The sequence below is a fragment of the Pan troglodytes genome, chromosome 3 (genome assembly GCF_028858775.2).
Source record: "Pan troglodytes isolate AG18354 chromosome 3, NHGRI_mPanTro3-v2.0_pri, whole genome shotgun sequence".
Taxonomy (NCBI): Eukaryota; Metazoa; Chordata; class Mammalia; order Primates; family Hominidae; genus Pan; species Pan troglodytes.
In genome coordinates, this window is record NC_072401.2 from 125,103,186 (window position 1) to 125,124,608 (window position 21,423).

The 21,423-nt window shown below is 37.7% G+C and overlaps 1 long non-coding RNA gene across 4 annotated transcripts in view; it reads left to right on the forward strand.

The window, feature by feature from the left end:
• Positions 1–21,220, forward strand: part of LOC104006192 (uncharacterized) — a 460,140-nt gene extending 438,920 nt beyond the window's left edge. For 3 of the 4 annotated variants that reach the window (XR_010156688.1, XR_010156690.1, XR_010156689.1), the window contains exons 7-8: positions 1,082–1,185; positions 2,165–4,818. This is a non-coding gene — a long non-coding RNA (uncharacterized LOC104006192). Of the gene's footprint in view, positions 1–1,081; positions 1,186–2,164; positions 4,819–20,120 lie in introns of those variants that run through there. The other variant, XR_010156687.1, reaches the window with a different exon arrangement.
• Positions 21,221–21,423: the final 203 nt, after the last annotated feature.

Consider the following 21,423-nt stretch of genomic DNA (forward strand, 5'->3'; position numbering starts at 1 on the left):
GCCATGTCTACATGTGTGGATGAAGAGTGTGATTTTAATCTTATAACCAGGAAGGGAGTTAGTCATAGGGAAAATTACAGAGCAGATGATTAAAGATATGTAGGTCTTTTCTGGTATCACAAAGGCACAGCCTTTCATCCAACTTCCTCTTATTAAAGACCAAAAACATTAAAAATAAAAAAAGGAAAAAGGAAATAAATATTTTTCCCAATTTTTAAACTTCTGAATTCTGTTTTCTATTATTGGCCAAGGCATTCTAACTGATTCACTACCCATATCTTTCTTCATTTTTGTTTTGCTTGATATAACAGGGACAGAGAGCTATGAAAGTATCCTCCTACTGTTGTTTTCTTTTTTTTGAAAAAACTAGTTTTTGATTACATGATCCTGTATTTTATTATTATTCAGCTTGAAGATTCATAAGTTACAATTTTGTGTCACAAACTTATTTTGTTCTTTCCCATCATATTATTTTAAAAATATACAATCAATCTATAATTTCTTACCCAGCTTCTTAAAGTATTAGTTTATTACTATGTGAGGATTAATTTACTTTTCTTTCAAATAGTGTTAAAATGTACTTTCTGATACAATATTGTTAAACAATTTCCTTATACTCAATGCTATATTTACATATTTTCTGAGACTCACTTCTACTGTTCTTATGCTGTAATTTCCCCTTTTATATGTACAGATAAACCTTAATAGAATACTTTCTTGATTTTTTTTTCAGGACAAATAAATAGATAATATTCTTTCAGTTACTGTTACACATGAAACAAAACTTCAGTGAACATAGAGCATCTGGCTTAAAATTTGTTCCCCTGATGCATTTGTAGCTGTTTTTCCCATGTTCTGGCATTTGGTGTGGTGCAGAAGAGGTCCTGCCTCAGTGTAATTGTTCTGCCGTGCTAGGTTACATTTTTTTCCCACCTTTAGGCTGGTTGTCTTTCACTTCTCAACAGGGTATATCTGGGTTGATTTTTACTCTTCAGATGTAACCTCTTTAAATCTTTAGATTCAATTCAAATTTTTTTCTATTAATACTTTTTTTCAGTATATTTTCTGTTCTATTTTTCAGAATTATTGATCAAATTTGGATCTCTGTGTGCTGTCCTCCAATTTAATACTTTCTGTGTTGCTGTTTTATTTTCTTTCTTCTGGAACCTGGCAAAGTGCATCAAGGTGGGTCACCAGATGTCTGACTCAATCTTCTATATTAATAGGTTTTCTCTGTATTGTTAAAATTAATTTTAAATTGATTTTGTGAAATTTATAATTATAGGATTTTTTCATGTTCAGCTCCATTTAAATTTTTTCCTGTTTGCCCATTCTTCTTTTTTCTTATCACTTTGAACATACTGATCTCACACAGAAAAGACGCATTGATAGAAACGAATTTTTGAACTGAGTCCAAAGATTTAAAGAGGTTATATATAAATTGTAAAACACCTACATCTGGTTGTACCCTGATGAAAAAAGAAAGAAGACAATCTCTTTATCATGTCTGTCTTTTGTTTTGAAGTTGTTACTTAAATTTTGTTAAAATAAATTGTGGTTTATTACATTATTTTCCTCATTTCTTCACCTCTTCTTGCGTCTGTTCCCTTGCTATGGCCTCGTCATCACAGATGGCATGTACTCATTTCGTCTTGTCTCTGGGCTTGGCTATATGACTTGCTTTGGCTGATGACACATGAGCAAAAGTCACAGTTTGTATTCTAAGTGCAAGCCTGGAAGACCTCACATGTTCTTGCTTGTTTTCTTTTCTTTCTGGCCGATCATGGAAATAATGTAACTGTGGGTAGCCTGCTGGTCAGCAGAACCACCCTAGGTAATTAATAGACATGCAGTGACAAAAAGAGCTTCCCAGTTGAGCCAAGCCTGTGTCAATCAGATTCTAGTAGATTCACAGATGCATGAGCAGTAAGAAAAGTTTACACTTATTGGAGTGATTTGTTATGTAACAATAAGTAACCAATACAATACGTTTTAAAATATTTTCTCTGGTAAGTCATTTTCAAAAGTAATTCTTTCTATGCTTCTTGCTTAATAAATTTTTTTTGTAAATCTTACTTTTAAAACTTTATTCTTTTTTGCCTTGAATTCCTCATTGAAAAAAGATTCATAGATTTTTTTTTTTCTAATTCATCTGTCGAAATAGCGATGAGGCTTCCTCTTTGAAGATCACAAGTGAGAAGATTAGGTGCTTTCTCAGAAGCCCAGCAACCTGATGGGAGTGTGGAGTGAGCAAGACCCAAATCGGAGCTTCATCCCTGCATGGTTTATTTTGCTTATTTGGCAAACTTGCCCTGCAGGTAAGCAGATCCAGTGTGACAATATCTTCCTGTGCCAGCTGTTCATGTTTTCAAAGAAGAGATCCTTTGGTTTTTGTTTTGCGCCTTGAACCCTTCAAAAGCAAATGTCCCAATTCTGACTGGCTTACTACTTGTCCTGCTTCCTGCTCTTCTAAAGAAGATATCTGCTGCTTTGGGGGAAAATTGTCAGCATGGTTCAAGGCATTTTATTTGCTTGATATCCTTGAAAGAGACTAGCCAGCTGCTCGCAAATCTCACTTCATCTCCCTCTTAGATATTCAGCTAACCTATATTTTTGTTTCCTCTGCCTGTGGCCATGTGATTGATTTCTTAGGAATATAATGTGAATAGAAGTGATATTGTTATTTCCAGGTCTGGCTCATAAAAACTTTCTATGAACAATTACCAACTTTCCAACAGAGGCTAAAGAAAATGGAGAAAGTCCAATAACCAAGGATTGCATCTGACCCACTGCAGTACGCAATCAACTTTAACAATTATTGAAAAAGCAGATATTTTGTAAGATTCTTCAGTTAAACAAAGTAACTATACTTGTTGTAAAGATCAAATTCAGAGAGATCTAGACTATGGCAAAAAGTATCACTCACCTTTACTATTAAATCAGATTGTATGTTAGGTCTTTCAACTTGACCATCTTTGAATTTAACCTAAATACCTACATTTTCTGCTAACTGCTACAGCAAGGCAGTGTCCAGTCATTTTTATGTAATGCTCCTCCCACTTACACACCCTGTTTAGTTCAGATTCCGGTGTCTCTGGATCAATTACTGTGAAAGGAAGGTGGCAGAAGTAGGATGGGGCAAAGGAAGTACAACTGTGATGCACCAAAATGGCAGGGTGCTCTGGAGTGAGTACTGACATACAGAGCCAGGGTACCATTTTGGGCCCAAATGGCTGAGTTTTTGTCCTCTGCAGGGCTGAAAATCAGTTCTTGATATTCCCGCCTTGCTCAGTCACCACAGTGGCCACTCCTACATGGATGTGATCTTAACTAGATCTCTACAGTTGAAGATGGCCATTTGGGACCAACTTGGGAAGCTATATGCTGACTGACCATACTCCTAGTGACTGGGCAGTGACTTCTACCAAATTCTAGGTAATCTTACATTTCCTCTCACACACTAGTTTTTTTCTCCCATTTTTTAATAATATGCTGTTTTTTCCTCCATGAAAATGTTTGGTATGACTCCTAACAGTTCTCTATTTTTTTTTTCTTTTATTAAAAGAAATTGGCAGTGCTCATTGTCTGTGCAGAGTAGAAGAGGCACCATGAGACAAATTACTTTTGATCACCAAATAGTTACTTAAAGGGCTGTTGGTTTCTTATAGTTATCAAATTTTATTGGTATACCTAATGCATTTGACACCTGAAGTAAATCATTTTTAAATATCTTCCCTTTATTCTAGAAAATTATTTTAGTAAATTTCATAAAATGAAATAAATAATAGTAATGGGTAGATTTTTAAATTATGCTTTATACATATAATCATATAGCTTAGAAATATAAAACAAATTTAAAACAAACCAATTAAAACAAAAATAAATAAAACAAGAATGAAAAAAGAAAAAATAGAAGGAAAAATAAATTAAGTAATTAGAATGCTATAAAGAGAACAAAGTACAATTAATTCAATAATTTTGATAGCGACATAGCAATTGAAACTTTGAACTTTTGGTTACAGTCTGATATAATAAGTCATCTATATAATTGGTAATTAATAAATGAATTATAAGCGAAGCAAAATGTCTATAAAGGCTAAAATTTAGGCAACTGGGTCATAGCCCTGATGTAACATTTTATTATTATGATTTGTTTATTATTTTAAAAACAAGACAGTTTATTAAAAAGTTAACCATGAATTTACCATCTGACACAGCAATTTCACTACGAGGTATTTATGCAAGAATAAATGAAAACATATGTCCATTCAAAGACCTGTGCACCAATCTTCATAGCAGCCTTTTTACTAATAGCCAAAAAGTGAAAACAGTTTAATGCCCATCAATTGGTAAAGGAATTAACAAATGTGGTATATCTATATGTGGAATATTATTTGGCAATAAGACATGGTTTATCCATATCATAGACAAACCTCAAAAACATCATGCTAAGTGAAAGAAGTCAGATGCAAAATATTACATAGTGTATAATTCCCCTTATTTGAAAAGCCCAAAAAAGGCAAATCTGTAGAGTTGGAATGCAGATCAATGATTGCCCCTGGTTGAGGGTAGGAATGAAGATTGATTGAAGAAGGGCACAAGAGATCTTTTAGGGCTGGTGGAAATGCTCTAAAACTAGGTTGTGGTGATGGTTTCACAACTCTAAATTTGTGAAAAATCATTGTATTCTTAAAATGGATGATTCTCTTGCTGTGCAAATTGTACCTCAATAAAGTTGTTTAAAAAGCAAACACATAGCAATTAAAATGAATAAAGTGGAAAGACATTAAAACTCAGTAAAAATTTTATTCATTTGTACTAACAAACAAATACTAGTTTTGGTGTTTTAATTTTTTTTTTCTTTTTCTTTTTTTTTATTATACTTTAAGTTTTAGGGTACATGTGCACATTGTGCAGGTTAGTTACATATGTATACATGTGCCATGCTGGTGCGCTGCACCCACTAACTCGTCATCTAGCATTAGGTATATCTCCCAATGCTATCCCTCCCCCCTCCCCCCACCCCACCACAGTCCCCAGAGTGTGATATTCCCCTTCTTGTGTCCATGTGATTTCATTGTTCAATTCCCACCTATGAGTGAGAATATGCGGTGTTTGGTTTTTTGTTCTTGCGATAGTTTACTGAGAATGATGGTTTCCAATTTCATCCATGTCCCTACAAAGGACATGAACTCATCATTTTTTATGGCTGCATAGTATTCCATGGTGTATATGTGCCACATTTTCTTAATCCAGTCTATCATTGTTGGACATTTGGGTTGGTTCCAAGTCTTTGCTATTGTGAATAATGCCGCAATAAACATACGTGTGCATGTGTCTTTATAGCAGCATGATTTATAGTCATTTGGGTATATACCCAGTAATGGGATGGCTGGGTCAAATGGTATTTCTAGTTCTAGATCCCTGAGGAATCGCCACACTGACTTCCACAATGGTTGAACTAGTTTACAGTCCCACCAACAGTGTAAAAGTGTTCCTATTTCTCCACATCCTCTCCAGCACCTGTTGTTTCCTGACTTTTGAATGATTGCCATTCTAACTGGTGTGAGATGATATCTCATAGTGGTTTTGATTTGCATTTCTCTGATGGCCAGTGATGATGAGCATTTTTTCATGTGTTTTTTGGCTGCATAAATGTCTTCTTTTGAGAAGTGTCTGTTCATGTCCTTCGCCCACTTTTTGATGGGGTTGTTTGTTTTTTTCTTGTAAATTTGTTTGAGTTCATTGTAGATTCTGGATATTAGCCCTTTGTCAGATGAGTAGGTTGCGAAAATTTTCTCCCATGTTGTAGGTTGCCTGTTCACTCTGATGGTAGTTTCTTTTGCTGTGCAGAAGCTCTTTAGTTTAATTAGATCCCATTTGTCAATTTTGGCTTTTGTTGCCATTGCTTTTGGTGTTTTGGACGTGAAGTCCTTGCCCACGCCTATGTCCTGAATGGTAATGCCTAGGTTTTCTTCTAGGGTTTTTATGGTTTTAGGTCTAATGTTTAAATCTTTAATCCATCTTGAATTGATTTTTGTATAAGGTGTAAGGAAGGGATCCAGTTTCAGCTTTCTACATATGGCTAGCCAGTTTTCCCAGCACCATTTATTAAATAGGGAATCCTTTCCCCATTGCTTGTTTTTCTCAGGTTTGTCAAAGATCAGATAGTTGTAGGTATGCGACATTATTTCTGAGGGCTCTGTTCTGTTCCATTGATCTATATCTCTGTTTTGGTACCAGTACCATGCTGTTTTGGTTACTGTAGCCTTGTAGTATAGTTTGAAGTCAGGTAGTGTGATGCCTCCAGCTTTGTTCTTTTGGCTTAGGATTGACTTGGTGATGCGGGCTGTTTTTTGGTTCCATATGAACTTTAAAGTAGTTTTTTCCAATTCTGTGAAGAAAGTCATTGGTAGCTTGATGGGGATGGCATTGAATCTGTAAATTACCTTGGGCAGTATGGCCATTTTCACGGTATTGATTCTTCCTACCCATGAGCATGGAATGTTCTTCCATTTGTTTGTATCCTCATTTATTTCATTGAGCAGTGGTTTGTAGTTCTCCTTGAAGAGGTCCTTCACATCCCTTGTAAGTTGGATTCCTAGGTATTTTATTCTCTTTGAAGCAATTGTGAATGGGAGTTCACTCATGATTTGGCTCTCTGTTTGTCTGTTGTTGGTGTATAAGAATGCTTGTGATTTTTGTACATTGATTTTGTATCCTGAGACTTTGCTGAAGTTGCTTATCAGCTTAAGGAGATTTTGGGCTGAGACAATGGGGTTTTCTAGATAAACAATTATGTCGTCTGCAAACAGGGACAATTTGACTTCCTCTTTTCCTAATTGAATACCCTTTATTTCTTTCTCCTGCCTGATTGCCCTGGCCAGAACTTCCAACACTATGTTGAATAGGAGTGGTGAGAGAGGGCATTCCTGTCTTGTGCCAGTTTTCAAAGGGAATGCTTCCAGTTTTTGCCCATTCAGTATGATATTGGCTGTGGGTTTGTCATAGATAGCTCTTATTATTTTGAAATATGTCCCATCAATACCTAATTTATTGAGAGTTTTTAGCATGAAGGGTTGTTGAATTTTGTCAAAGGCTTTTTCTGCATCTATTGAGATAATCATGTGGTTTTTGTCTTTGGTTCTGTTTATATGCTGGATTACATTTATTGATTTGTGTATATTGAACCAGCCTTGCATCCCAGGGATGAAGCCCACTTGATCATGGTGGATAGGCTTTTTGATGTGCTGCTGGATTCGGTTTGCCAGTATTTTATTGAGGATTTTTGCATCAATGTTCATCAAGGATATTGGTCTAAAATTCTCTTTTTTGGTTGTGTCTCTGCCCGGCTTTGGTATCAGAATGATGCTGGCCTCATAAAATGAGTTAGGGAGGATTCCCTCTTTTTCTATTGATTGGAATAGTTTCAGAAGGAATGGTACCAGTTCCTCCTTGTACCTCTGGTAGAATTCGGCTGTGAATCCATCTGGTCCTGGACTCTTTTTGGTTGGTAAACTATTGATTATTGCCACAACTTCAGAGCCTGTTATTGGTCTATTCAGAGATTCAACTTCTTCCTGGTTTAGTCTTGGGAGAGTGTATGTGTCAAGGAATGTATCCATTTCTTCTAGATTTTCTAGTTTATTTGCATAGAGGTGTTTGTAGTATTCTCTGATGGCAGTTCGTATTTCTGTGGGATCGGTGGTGATGTCCCCTTTATCATTTTTTATTGTGTCTATTTGATTCTTCTCTCTTTTTTTCTTTATTAGTCTTGCTAGCGGTCTATCAATTTTGTTGATCCTTTCAAAAAACCAGCTCCTGGATTCATTGATTTTTTGAAGGGTTTTTTGTGTCTCTATTTCCTTCAGTTCTGCTCTGATTTTAGTTATTTCTTGCCTTCTGCTAGCTTTTGAATGTGTTTGCTCTTGCTTTTCTAGTTCATTTAATTGTGATGTTAGGGTATCAATTTTGGATCTTTCCTGCTTTCTCTTGTGGGCATTTAGTGCTATAAATTTCCCTCTACACACTGCTTTGAATGCATCCCAGAGATTCTGGTATGTTGTGTCTTTGTTCTCGTTGGTTTCAAAGAACATCTTTATTTCTGCCTTCATTTCGTTATGTACCCAGTAGTCATTCAGGAGCAGGTTGTTCAGTTTCCATGTAGTTGAGCAGCTTTGAGTGAGATTCTTAATCCTGAGTTCTAGTTTGATTGCACTGTGGTCTGAGAGATAGTTTGTTATAATTTCTGTTCTTTTACATTTGCTGAGGAGAGCTTTACTTCCAACTATGTGGTCAATTTTGGAATAGGTGTGGTGTGGTGCTGAAAAACATAGTTCCTCACCAGCAATGGAACAAAGCTGGATGGAGAATAATTTTGACGAGCTGAGAGAAGAAGGCTTCAGACGATCAAATTACTCTGAGCTATGGGAGGACATTCAAACCAAAGGCAAAGAATTTGAAAACTTTGAAAAAAATTTAGAAGAATGTATAACTAGAATAACCAATACAGAGAAGTGCTTAAAGGAGCTGATGGAGCTGAAAACCAAGGCTCGAGAACTACGTGAAGAATGCAGAAGCCTCAGGAGCCAATGCAATCAACTGGAAGAAAGGGTATCAGCAATGGAAGATGAAATGAATGAAATGAAGCGAGAAGGGAAGTTTAGAGAAAAAAGAATAAAAAGAAATGAGCAAAGCCTCCAAGAAATATGGGACTATGTGAAAAGACCAAATCTACGTCTGATTGGCGTACCTGAAAGTGATGCGGAGAATGGAACCAAGTTGGAAAACACTCTGCAGGATATTATCCAGGAGAACTTCCCCAATGTAGCAAGGCAGGCCAACGTTCAGATTCAGGAAATACAGAGAACGCCACAAAGATACTCCTCGAGAAGAGCAACTCCAAGACACATAATTGTCAGATTCACCAAAGTTGAAATGAAGGAAAAAATGTTAAGGGCAGCCAGAGAGAAAGGTCAGGTTACCCTCAAAGGGAAGCCCATCAGACTAACAGCGGATCTCTCGGCAGAAACCCTACAAGCCAGAAGAGAGTGGGGGCCAATATTCAACATTCTTAAAGAAAAGAATTTTCAACCCAGAATTTCATATCCAGCCAAACTAAGCTTCATAAGTGAAGGAGAAATAAAATCCTTTTAGACAAGCAAATGCTGAGAGATTTTGTCACCACCAGGCCTGCCCTAAAAGAGCTCCTGAAGGAAGCGCTAAACATGGAAAGGAACAACCGGTACCAGCCGCTGCAAAATCATGCCAAAATGTAAAGACCATCGAGACTAGGAAGAAACTGCATCAACTAACGAGCAAAATCACCAGCTAACATCATAATGACAGGATCAAATTCGCACATAACAATATTAACTTTAAATGTAAATGGACTAAATTCTCCAATTAAAAGACACAGACTGGCAAGTTGGATAAAGAGTCAAGACCCATCAGTTTGCTGTATTCAGGAAACCCATCTCACGTGCAGAGACACACATAGGCTCAAAATAAAAGGATGGAGGAAGATCTACCAAGCAAATGGAAAACAAAAAAAGGCAGGGGTTGCAATCCTAGTCTCTGATAAAACAGACTTTAAACCAACAAAGATCAAAAGAGACAAAGAAGGCCATTACATAATGGTAAAGGGATCAATTCAACAAGAGGAGCTAACTATCCTAAATATATATGCACCCAGTACAGGAGCACCCAGATTCATAAAGCAAGTCCTGAGTGACCTACAAAGAGACTTAGACTCCCACACATTAATAATGGGAGACTTTAACACCCCACTATCAACATTAGACAGATCAATGAGACAGAAAGTCAACAAGGATACCCAGGAATTGAACTCAGCTCTGCACCAAGCAGACCTAATAGACATCTACAGAACTCTCCACCCCAAATGGTGTTTTAATTTTTAAACACAAAAATACTAAGTGTTCACATAGAATGACATAATTGAAGTAATTCAAAGTTTTTTTTCATTTTCACTTCACTAATTATTATTTATTTTGAATCTGCTATTGAGACAAGGAAATATGCAGCCAAGGGATTGGAGACACAAACAGGTAGCTGAAAGTGACATGGAAGGTTCTGGGCTGTTTGAACTTACAGTCAGATGAGTACACAATGCTGAAGCTGCCTGTGTTGGCAGACTTTATAACTGACATTTTCATGAATTAGCTTTATGGTAGAACATAATAATTATTAAATGACAAGTAATTAAAATATTCTCATTTAAACTTCACATGTATATTATTAAAACACAACTGTTTCCACAGCAAGTGTTTACAACTTATAGTACATCATATCAATAGAACAGAAGCGAAAGAAAACATTTCAGTAGATGTAAAAAGTATCATTTTTATTAATATTTATTAGTAAATATTAGCTTATTGACAACCCGATTTAAATGTAATATAATAAGAGTGGATGGACATGGTTTTAACATACTAAAAACAGTTTTGCCTCAAAGGAAAGCTAACATTTTGCTTAGTGTTCATTCACTAAAGAGCATATTTTAACTTGTGCGATGATACTTGGCAATACAATTAGAAAAAAGCAGAAGAAAAAAAGAGTATAAGATGTAAGATATATATGCATGAAGTCCAGATTCTAAGATTAGATTGTTAACCCAGAAAATCTAAAAGAATGAATTTAAAAAATTAGGGGAGGGGGGCCAAGGCAGCTGACTAGAAGTGGCTAGTGTGCACTGCTCTCATGGAGAGGAGAGAGTAGTGCATAAACACTAGCTCCTCAACTGGATGGTCCGCATGGACACACTGGGATTCTTAAAGGAAGTAAGGCAATCCACGGAGAACAAAGAAGAGTGAGTCAGGACAGCCGCCCAACTGGGACTGGCATGGCATCAGGGGAAGACTCCCCACTGTGGGGAAACTCTGAGTGAGTGAGACCCCCTCTCCCTGCCCCGGACACAACTTCCGCCACAGACCTTTGTAACCATAGTCTCAGGAGATTCCCCCATGATGTCACCCACTGGGGCCTCCACACTGACAGAGAGCTACTTAGAGTCTGGGCAGAGCTGCTGCTCAGGCACATGTGGAATCTCAGGGGCCTTGGATCCCTAGGTACCCGGCACCAGCACCTGCAGCTTTGGCAATGGGGGAGGCCAAAGTCCCTTGCATATGTCCAGGATAGGGGCTGAATCCACAAGACTGAGGAGTGAATTGACTACAGGCCTCACCTCCACTGCACCTCACTGGACAAGGGCCCAGGACTCTAGCATGGCCAGGTCAGCCCTGCCTGAGCTCACTGGCTGGTAGCAGCCTGGCACTTCCCCGGGGTGAAGCTCCCAGAGGGAGCGGGCAGACCTGTCAGTTATGCTGCTCTGCAGCTCCTGCCCCTACTGCCCTCAGGCTCCGGAGGGACTGAAGCGATTAAGGACTAATTCAAGCCCCCAGCACAGAGCAGTTGCCTTACAGAGAAGTGGCCAAACTTTTCCACATGGGTCCCTGCCCCTCAGTGAGCAGGCCCCCAGCACAACCACCCTATCCCATCCTGAACACTTGAGTTGGTGGCAGCTCTGTGTTTCTTTGGGGAGGAAATCCCAGAGAGAAACCACAGCCCCTCGGCCATTGCAGCTGCAGTGGTACCACCATTACCACTCACGGGCTGGGGAAAGAACAAAGGGCCTGGTCCTGTCACTGCTACCTCCAGCACACCACAGCCACCATACAGAGAGAAGCCCAGGCCCTCTTCTCTGTGAACCCCCACCCACTACTCTTCACCAGATAGGGCCCCCAGATCAGAACTGCAGAGCAGCCACTTCACCCACGACTGAGCATTCCCACTGGTAGTGGCTCTGTATTTCCCTGGAGTAGAGCTTCCAGAGACAACAGACAGCCCCTCTGCCACTACCACTGCAGCAGTTCTACACTTGCTGACCTAAACTGGGGAAAGAAAGAGCCTGAGATCTTTACTTACGCCTCCAGCATGCCACAGCTGCCATACACAGAGGCGTTCAGTCTCTCTTCCCTGTGAGTCTCTGACTCCCTACTCTTCATCAGGCAGGGCCCGCAGCTTGGGTCAGGAGTGCAGCCACTCCACAGCCCCTAGATGGACATTCCCATTGATAGCAGCTCTGTGTTTCTTGGGTGAATCTCACGGAGGCAAGTGAAGGCCTCTCTGCCACTGCCACTGCCACTGTGCTGGTACTGCCCTTGCTGCCCTTGGGCTGGGGAAGGAGCAAAGACTCTGATAGCTTTACTAACACCTCCATCCCACCACAGCCATCCTAAGGAGAAGAGATCAATCTGTCTTCCCTGTGAGCCCCCACCTCCCCTGCTTGTCACCAGGCAGGGTCCTATAGCTTGGGCCACAGTGTAGTCACTCCACCCAAGGCTGATTGATCTGATTGGTAGTGGCTCTGCATTTCTCTGGGGTGGAACACCAGGAGATAAGTGAAAGGCCCTCTGCCATTGACACTGCCAAGTTTCCCTCTCCTCTGCCTGCAAGCTAGGAAGGGAACATAAAACCTGAGCTTACCTTAGGACTGTGGTGTGTAGCCCAGGAATGCCAAGCCAAAATCTGCAGCCAGCACTCGAGTGGGAGAGGAGGCCACACTCTCAGAGCACTGAGAGGGAGCATGGCTACAAACATGAGGAAATACAGAGGAGCCAAGTGGCTGAGCAGCAGCTTACCTATTGGCTGGTGCACCTAAGCACCATTTACTGGATCACAGCCAAAAAATCAGCCTCCAAATTACTTTGCTCATATTATTCCCTCATACCAGGAAGCCAAGAACAAGAATTCACCTGCAAATAAAGTTCCAGCACAAAACCTTGTCCTTCTAAAAACATCCAGAAGCAAAGTCAACAAAGACCATACTAAAATTACTCCACAGTTGAAGGAACATTAGCCTACACAGATGAGAATGAATGAGTGCAAGAACCCTGGAAACTCAAAAGCTAGAGTGTCTTCTTTCCTGAAAATTACCACACTAGTTTCCTAGCAGTGGTTCTTAACCCAGCTAAAATTGCTGGAATGACAGAATTCAGAATATGGATAGGAATGGAGATCATTAAGACTTAGGAGAAAGTTGAAACCCAATCCAAAGAATCTAAGGACTACAATAAAATGATATAGGAGCTGAAAGACAAAATAGCCATTTTAAGAAAGAATCAAACTGATGTAATAGAGCTGGAAACACACTACAAGAATTTCTAATACAATTTGCAAATATTAACAGCAGAACACACCAAGCTCAGGAATGATTCTCAGAGCTCAAAGCCTGCTTCTCTGAACTAAATCAGTCAGAAAAAAATTAAGAAAAAATAAAAAAGAATGAACAACATCTCTGAGAAATATGAGACTATGTAGAAAAGCAAATCTAAGACTCACTGGTATCCCTGAAAGATGGAGAGAAAGCAAGCAACTTGAAAAACATATTTGAGGATATCAATGAAAATTTCCCCAACCTCACTAGAGGGGCCAACATTCAAATACAGGAAGTGCAGAGAACCCCTGTGAGATACTATACAAGATGACCAACCCCAAGACACACAGTCATCAGATTCTCCAAGGTCAAAATGAAAGAAGAAATGTTAAAGGCAGCTAGAGAGAAGGGGCAGGTCACCTACAAAGGGAAGCCCATCGGACTAACAATGGACCTTTTAACATAAACCATACAAGTCAAAAGAGATTACAGCCTATATTTAGCATGCTTAAACAAAAGAAACTCCAACTAATAATTCATATCCAGCCAAACTAAGCTTTATAAGAGAAAGAGAAGTAAAATTATTTTCAGACAAGCAAATGCTAAGGAATTCATTACCACCAGACCTATTTTACAAGAGATCCTTAATGGAGTGCTAAACATGGAAATGAAAGACCATTATTGGCCTCCACAAAAACACAGTTAGGTACCTATACCGTTGACATTATAAAGCAACTGCACAATCAAGTCTGCATAATAACCAGGTAACATGATGATGACAGAATCAAATCTGCACTATCAATATTAACCTTGAAGGTAAATGGGCTAAATGCTGCAAATAAATGGCACAGAGTAGCAAGTTGGGTAAAGAAACATGACCCAATGCTATGCAGTCTTCAAGACACCCATCTCACATGCAGTGACACCCATAGGTTCAAAGTAAAGAAATGTAGAAAAATCTAACAAGCAAACAGAAAACAAAACAAAACAAAAAGCAGGAGTTGCTATTTTAATTTTAGACAAAACAGACTTTAAACCAACAACAATAAAATAAGACAAAGAAGGGCATTACATGATGGTAAATGTTTCAATTCAACAAGATTTAACTATCCTAAATATATATGCATCCAATACACGAGCACCTGGATTTATAAAACAAGTTCTTAGAGACTACAAAGAGACTTGAGTGTGGAGGGTGAGAGGAGGCTGAGGATCAAAACACTACCTGTTGGATTCTATCAGTATCACCTGGTTTACAAAATAATATGTACACCAAACCTGTACAACATGCAATTTATCTATAGAGCCAACCTGCATATGTACTCCTGAAACTTAAAAAAAAAAATGTTAGAAAAAATTAGATGCTGGGAAAATTCAGAGTCACAGCTCTTTTTAAAAATTTTAATAAGGAAATTTTTTTTCCATATATAAACAATAGCTTATTAGAAAACATAAATGAAAAGAATTTTTTCTTTACAATTCCAATTCCAAACACAAAATATCTAGAAATATACTTCATAAAAGGTGTGTAATACCTACATAAAGAAAGAATAAAAACATTTCTGAGGCACATAAAGGATGACTGAAGAAAATACAAAGATACTCTACATTCTTGGAAAAGAAGAATCAGTATTGTAAAGATATCAACGTACCTAAATTGATCTGGAAATCCAATATGATATCAATTATTAATTTGATATTAACTTATTTCTACTAACAATATAATATAAAACTCATCTGGAGGAATTAACATAAAATAATCTTCTGAGGAATCCTGAAAAAGAAAATTAATAATGGGGAACTAGCCTTAGTGTTTCTGAAAATATATGTAATAAAGCAACAAAAATTAAAATTCTTTAGTCCTTATGAATAAATAGACAGCAACAGAACACAATCTAGGAACAGTCCCAAACACAGGAAAATTTAATTTATAACAGAGTGACTAAATATTTAGAACAAAATTAAGTAAACTTGGGTCTTTATCTCGCTCCTTACACCAAATATTTAAACATTAAAAAAACCCCACATAAATTCTAGGAAAAAATAATAATAACTTTATTTATTATTTTAGACCAAGAGAGGACTTCTTAAGTGACCTAAACTCAGAATTGAGAAAGTGTCTATGAGAACCAAAGCAAACCATCCATCCAAACAAAATAAACTTCTGTCTGGTGAAAAGAATCATCAACCAAGTAAACACAACTGATATTTTTTTTGGGAAAAATTGCAATACTTCTGGCAGAAAACGTCCTGATTCATAAAAAGGTCAAACAATATCATGGCAGTCAAAATCAGATCATTTAAATGAGGAAAAAATTAGGGATATACATTCAACAAAACAGTCATAGACCATGGAAACAGAAAGTCCCTAAAAATGTTAATAATGTTGATTTTTATTGTTTTACCCTTTGTTTTCCATTTTATGCACCCAAGATTTTCCTTTGCACCTTAGAATGCTTTCTTTAAAATGTCCTTGCTCTCTTAATTTTCTGAGTTGCTACTTTCTCATTTTCCTTGCTGATTATAAAACAACTGAAGGATAAGAAACACGTTTTTCTATAACTGTTTTTAATTAAATGTTTGGTAAAACTGAAATGATTGTAATTACTCTTTTGTTATCTTCAAGAATCTACTCAAGCTTCCTCAGTTTCTCAAATCATTCTTGGGCAACAAACGAACAAGAAAGAGGACGTCTTATTATCTGGTGTCTGGCTAGCTGATTTAATAACCTAGAAGACAGTGTTTGAAGAATACAAACTCTAAAGTCCCTCACTTAAAAAAAAAAAAAAAAACTTTCCCAAATTGCTTACCATTTGGAAAAATTGCCTTACCTTCTTCAGTCTTCTCTGACGTTGTCATCCTCAGAGTAAGAAGTATGCATTCATAAGGAACCATAACGTCCTTCAGGAAATCCAGTACACCCTACAATTTTACCTAAAACTTTGATGTTTTTTCTGAGCATTTTACCTTCTAGGGAAATGGATCTCATGCTGTTTATCAGTTTCTGAAAGTTGTTATTAATCTCCCCTCATCCCAAAATTGAAGAACTTTGCTTAAATCTTAGAATCAGAACTTTGGCTCCAGTAATAAAGACTTTTCAATATCTTTATCTGCGATTGAGTCTTACCTAACGAAATAAAGCCTCCAAAGTGGGAATTTGAAATGTTTTAGAATCTTTTTTTTCCTTTTGACATAGTGATTGGTGGGATGCTACAGGCAGTTAGTGGTTAGGGTCCAGAAATGCCAGACATCTTGCAGTGAGAGGGATAGTCTGTACAAGGAAGAATTCTCACATGTTCTGACTAACACTGGATATTATTACAGGTGAAAACATTGGAATCTTGTGAACCTCAACCTGTGTTTTACATATGTATACATGAAGTGAGTTTTGTATGCTTTATTTTTTCACTATTTGAAAAATGTAACTGCTTATTTTCTATTGTTGTGTAACAAATCACTATGCACTTAGCAGCTTAAAAAATATTATTTATTATCTCACAGTTTATGGGTCATAGGCCACTAGTTTGGACACACTTCACTGAGTCCTCTGCTCAAGGTCTCACATAGCTGCTGTTAAGATATTGACCAGAGATATGGCCTCATCTAAAGGTTAGGTTCTCTTCTGAGTTCACGTGGTTGGTGGTGGAATTCATATCCTTGCAGCTGTAGAACTCATAGCAACTTGCTTCTTCAAGGCCAGCAATAGAGATAACTCTGCTGCTTCCAGTCTCTCTGATCTCTAGACTCTCATTTAAAGGGCTGGCCTGATGAGGCCAGGTCAAGTCAAGATCGCATCTTTCTTAATGAACTCAAAATCAACTTTGAGAAACCCTAATGACATGTATTAAATCCCTTCATTTTTGCCACCTGGTGTACAATAATCACTGGATTGATATCTCATCAAGTTTGTCATAGTCTATTGGTTAGAAGCAAGCCACAGGCTTCATCTACACGCAAGGGGAGGGGATTGTAAAGAGCTATAACTAATTGGGAGTCACACTTGAGTGTGCCTACAGTAACAACCATTGCATAAATCAAGGAAACATTGAATTCTGCTTTGTATGAACTCTACTTAGGTTGTTCACCATTTTGAAGAATGAGTTTACCAGCAGCACTTCTCATAATAGTCTACACTTACAGATATTCTAGTCACCATGATTCCACATAGAAGTGCAAACATCTGACTACTTCACTATGTCTTCTAGAGTACAGAGCTTTACATAGAGAAAAGTTTAGTTTTATATAAATGACTCTTCTTATTTTCTTTATATTATAGTTAATACATTGCACTTGAAATCACATGCATAGGTAGTTTATGTTACCTATGGATTTAATTTCCAAACAATAAATGCAGAATTATAAAATATCTGTTGGTCTAGTTGGGTTGAAACCATTGTGATAGGTAGATAGAGTGGGCTAAGGAAATGAATAGACAATTCTCAAAATAAAATATGCAAGTGGCCAACCAACATATGAAAAAATGCTCAACATCGTTAATGATCAGGGAAATGCAAATCAAAACCACAATGTGATACCATCTTACTACTGTAAGAATGGCCATAATCGAAAAATCAAAAAACAGTAGATGATGGTGTGGATGCGGTGATCAGGGAACACCTCTACACTGCTGTTAGGAATGTAAACTAGTACAGCCACTATAGAAAACAGTGTGGAGATTCTTTAAAGAACTTAAAGTAGAACTACCACTCGATCCAGCAATCCTACTACGGGGTATCTACCCAGAGGAAAAGAAGTCATTATACAAAAAAGATACTTGCACACGCATGTTTACAGAAGCACAATTCACAATTGCAAAATCATGGAACTAACCCAAATGCCCATCAATCAATGAGTGGATAAGAAACTGGTATATATATACGATGGACTACTACTCAGCCATAAGAAGGAATGAATTAACAGCATTAGCAGTGACTTAAATGAGATTGGAAATTATTATTCTAAGTGAAGTAACTCAGGAATGGAAAACCAAACATTGTTTATGTTCTCACCCATAAGTGGGAGCTAAGCTATGAGGACACAAAGGCATAAGAATGATACAATGGACTTGGGAGACTCTGGGGGAAGGTTGGGGGGAGGGGGGCGAGGGATAAAAGACTACAAATATGGTGCAGTCTATACTGCTCAGGTGATGGGTGCATCAAAATCTCACAAATCACCACTAAAGAACTTACAAATACCACCTGTACCCCAATAACTTACGGAAAAATAAAAATAAAAATTCAAAAATTCTGCCTTTCTTTTTTACATAAAGAAACTGAGAATCTTTTAGCCATAATCCCAACCCATTAGCACAGACTAATTTATCAGATTAATTTGAAAGCATGGGAGGCCTGAACTTGAATGAATTAAATAAAATAGCTAAATTGTAAAACAGGCTAGAGAAGAAACTATACACAACTAGGTTAGCAAAGAAAGAGAACTTATGAGTTATCTGTCAGCTATGGGCTTCTCACTCAAACAAGATCAAGGAACCTGGAAAGTGGATACCCAATGTGGGAGTTGCCAGCAGATATGGAGGACTTGTAAAAGACACAGTCATGGACTTCACTCTTGGCTTAGGGTGACCCTAATTATAGAAAGACTAATTCTGCAGCATGAAATGTTTTATTTATTGACTTTCTTAAGATAACCAATTTATTCTGAAACTAAACCAATAATTTGTATACCAGTGCTAATTGACTGGGATTATTAAAAGGCTATTTTTCCCCAAATTAAAAAAAAACACTTTTAGTATGTCCCTCTCCCTCTTTCATTCCCTCTCTGTTTTTCTCTCTTTCTCTTTCTTTCTCCCTTTCTATCCCCTCTTCTATCTTTGGAAGGGTCAACAGAATATTGCTAACAAGTTAACACTCAGGCCACATTAGGTACAATACACTGATTGCATAACAAGGCTGTCAAAGGTTTGCACATTGGGCAGACAGAGTAACTAGGGATGTCTTTCTGAAAGAAGCAATTGCTCATTAATGCAATGTTTTAGTGCCCATTGCCATCTGCCCAAAGTTCCAGGGCACCTGCGCAAGTGGCCCGTTTTCACCCCCTTGAGAGATCCCTGTTCCTACACAGTGGTATTGTCTACCTTATTCTTTGAAGATGCTGGATATTTGTAGGACCAAACATTGGGAATTCGTATGTGGAGAACGGGCTTCAGTACTCGAAGAAATAATTTCATGCACTGCAGGACCAAGGCAATGGTTGGGAAAGGCTTCACAATAAGAGAAAGTACTGTGGAATTTTCAGTCACAAATTCTCATATTTAACTTGAATAAACCTCAGCAAGGGTGATAAGATCATTGTAAGCTTTAATAATAGACATTCAAATATCATTTCTTGAGATTTGGGTAGCTCATCACTTAATAGTTAATATTGTAGTGAACAGAATAGCTGAATATGGCCATGACACATGGCCTATTGGGTAAAGGATTTTGATCTGAAATAGCCTTGTTAATCACATTCTGTATCAGTTTAAAAGGCTACCAAATTTCTGTAAAGCCAAACATTCTAGTCACTTTCCAAATGTAGGCTTAAGTTCTGAATACGAATTTATAGATTCTTTAAACCTAGGAAAGAGAATGCAAAGCAATTACATTTGACATAGTCATTTTTGCTTCTATGCAATTTTCACACTTGAAAAATGCATTGCAGCTGTGCATGAATGTCATTCTAACCCCCAACTTTTTCTAACAGCCACTGGGTGTTTTTCTTTTTCTCTGCCCCTTATCTTCCTACTGAGGATAACTTGGAAGGTAAAGAAGAGACACATATGTTGCAGGAGCAACATATGATAATGACGATTTTTCTTTCTGTCTTGAAACAATGCTAATGGTGATTTTTGGCCTTGTTTATGATTGTCTGCATGTGGTACCAAGTACCATTAGGGATGGCCTCTAACAGTACAATTCTGACCATGTCACTTCTTTATTCAAAGGCATCCAATGGCATTACACCTCAGCCAGAGAAGAAGCTCTTAAGGGATCAGGTGCCTCATTTCACCCATGGGCTGCTCCAGCATTTCCAGCCTCCTCACTCCTGACACATACAGGCACGTGCTCTCTGTGGAGTCTTTGCACTTCTCCTTTCCCTCCTGAAATGCTCTTCCCCTGGGTGTCTTCATCCTACCTCCCTCAACTCTTTCATCTTGTTTAAAAAATGTCATTTTCTCAGTGAGACCTTCCTTGTCTTATTCAGTTTGGGCTTCTCTAATAAAAATACTATAGACTGAGTGGCTTAAACAGCAGAAATTTATTTCCCACAGTTCTAGAGGCTGAGAAGTCTGAGATCAGGGTACCAGCCTGGTTGGATTCTCAGTTTAGAGACAGCTATCTTCTCATTGTATCTCACCTGGTGGAGAGCAGAGAGGGAGGAAGCAAGCTCTCTCACGTCTCTTCTTACAAGGACACTAATCCCATTCATGATGGCTCCATCCTCATGACCAAAGGCCTTGCCTCCAAATATCATCACATTGGGGATTTGGCTTCAACATTTGATTTTGGGGGTGGGAAACAAAAAATTTAGTCCATAGCATTCCCAAGTGATTTGTTTAAATTTTCTACTTAATCTCTTCTGTGCTTAAATTTATCTCCTTAGTATTGTCCTTTATCTATTGCCAATGTAACTCATCTATGTATCTCTCTATTTATCACCTATGTATGTATGTATGTACTATGAATGTGTGTGTATGTATGTAGGTATGTATGTATCTACCTGTCTAGTTTATCTAACTTGCTTCAGAAACAGGAAACTCTTTGAAGAGCAGTGTTTTTTTCTTTTTAGTTGTTCGTTTATGTATAACCATGGCACTAGAAAGTAAGAAGGCAAAAAGATTCTTTGCATATACATTTATTGACGTACATACTAATTGAATAAAAGTATTTTATATCTACCACCTTGGCCACCTATATGTTTTAAGGTCTACAGAAGGAATTAAAAAAATATACAGTGCAACAAAACCATGGCTTTGACTTCTTATTTCTTCTTCATGGTATGAAGTATGTGAGGGGAAAGCCATGGCAATTGTTAGTCTTGTAAATGGGAATTGTGGCATTTGAGATCAAGGTTTACTTATTTAAACATGCTTTCTACAATAAAAATTATGTTTCCAGACTCTTATAATTGTATTTTCTGAAAAGAAAAGAGAGTGATAATAATTCCTGTGGTCTTAACTCTGTTCTTTCATTAGATTAAAAATTTTCTTTAAATGTCCTAAGAAAAAATTGGATTCAATTTTGGAC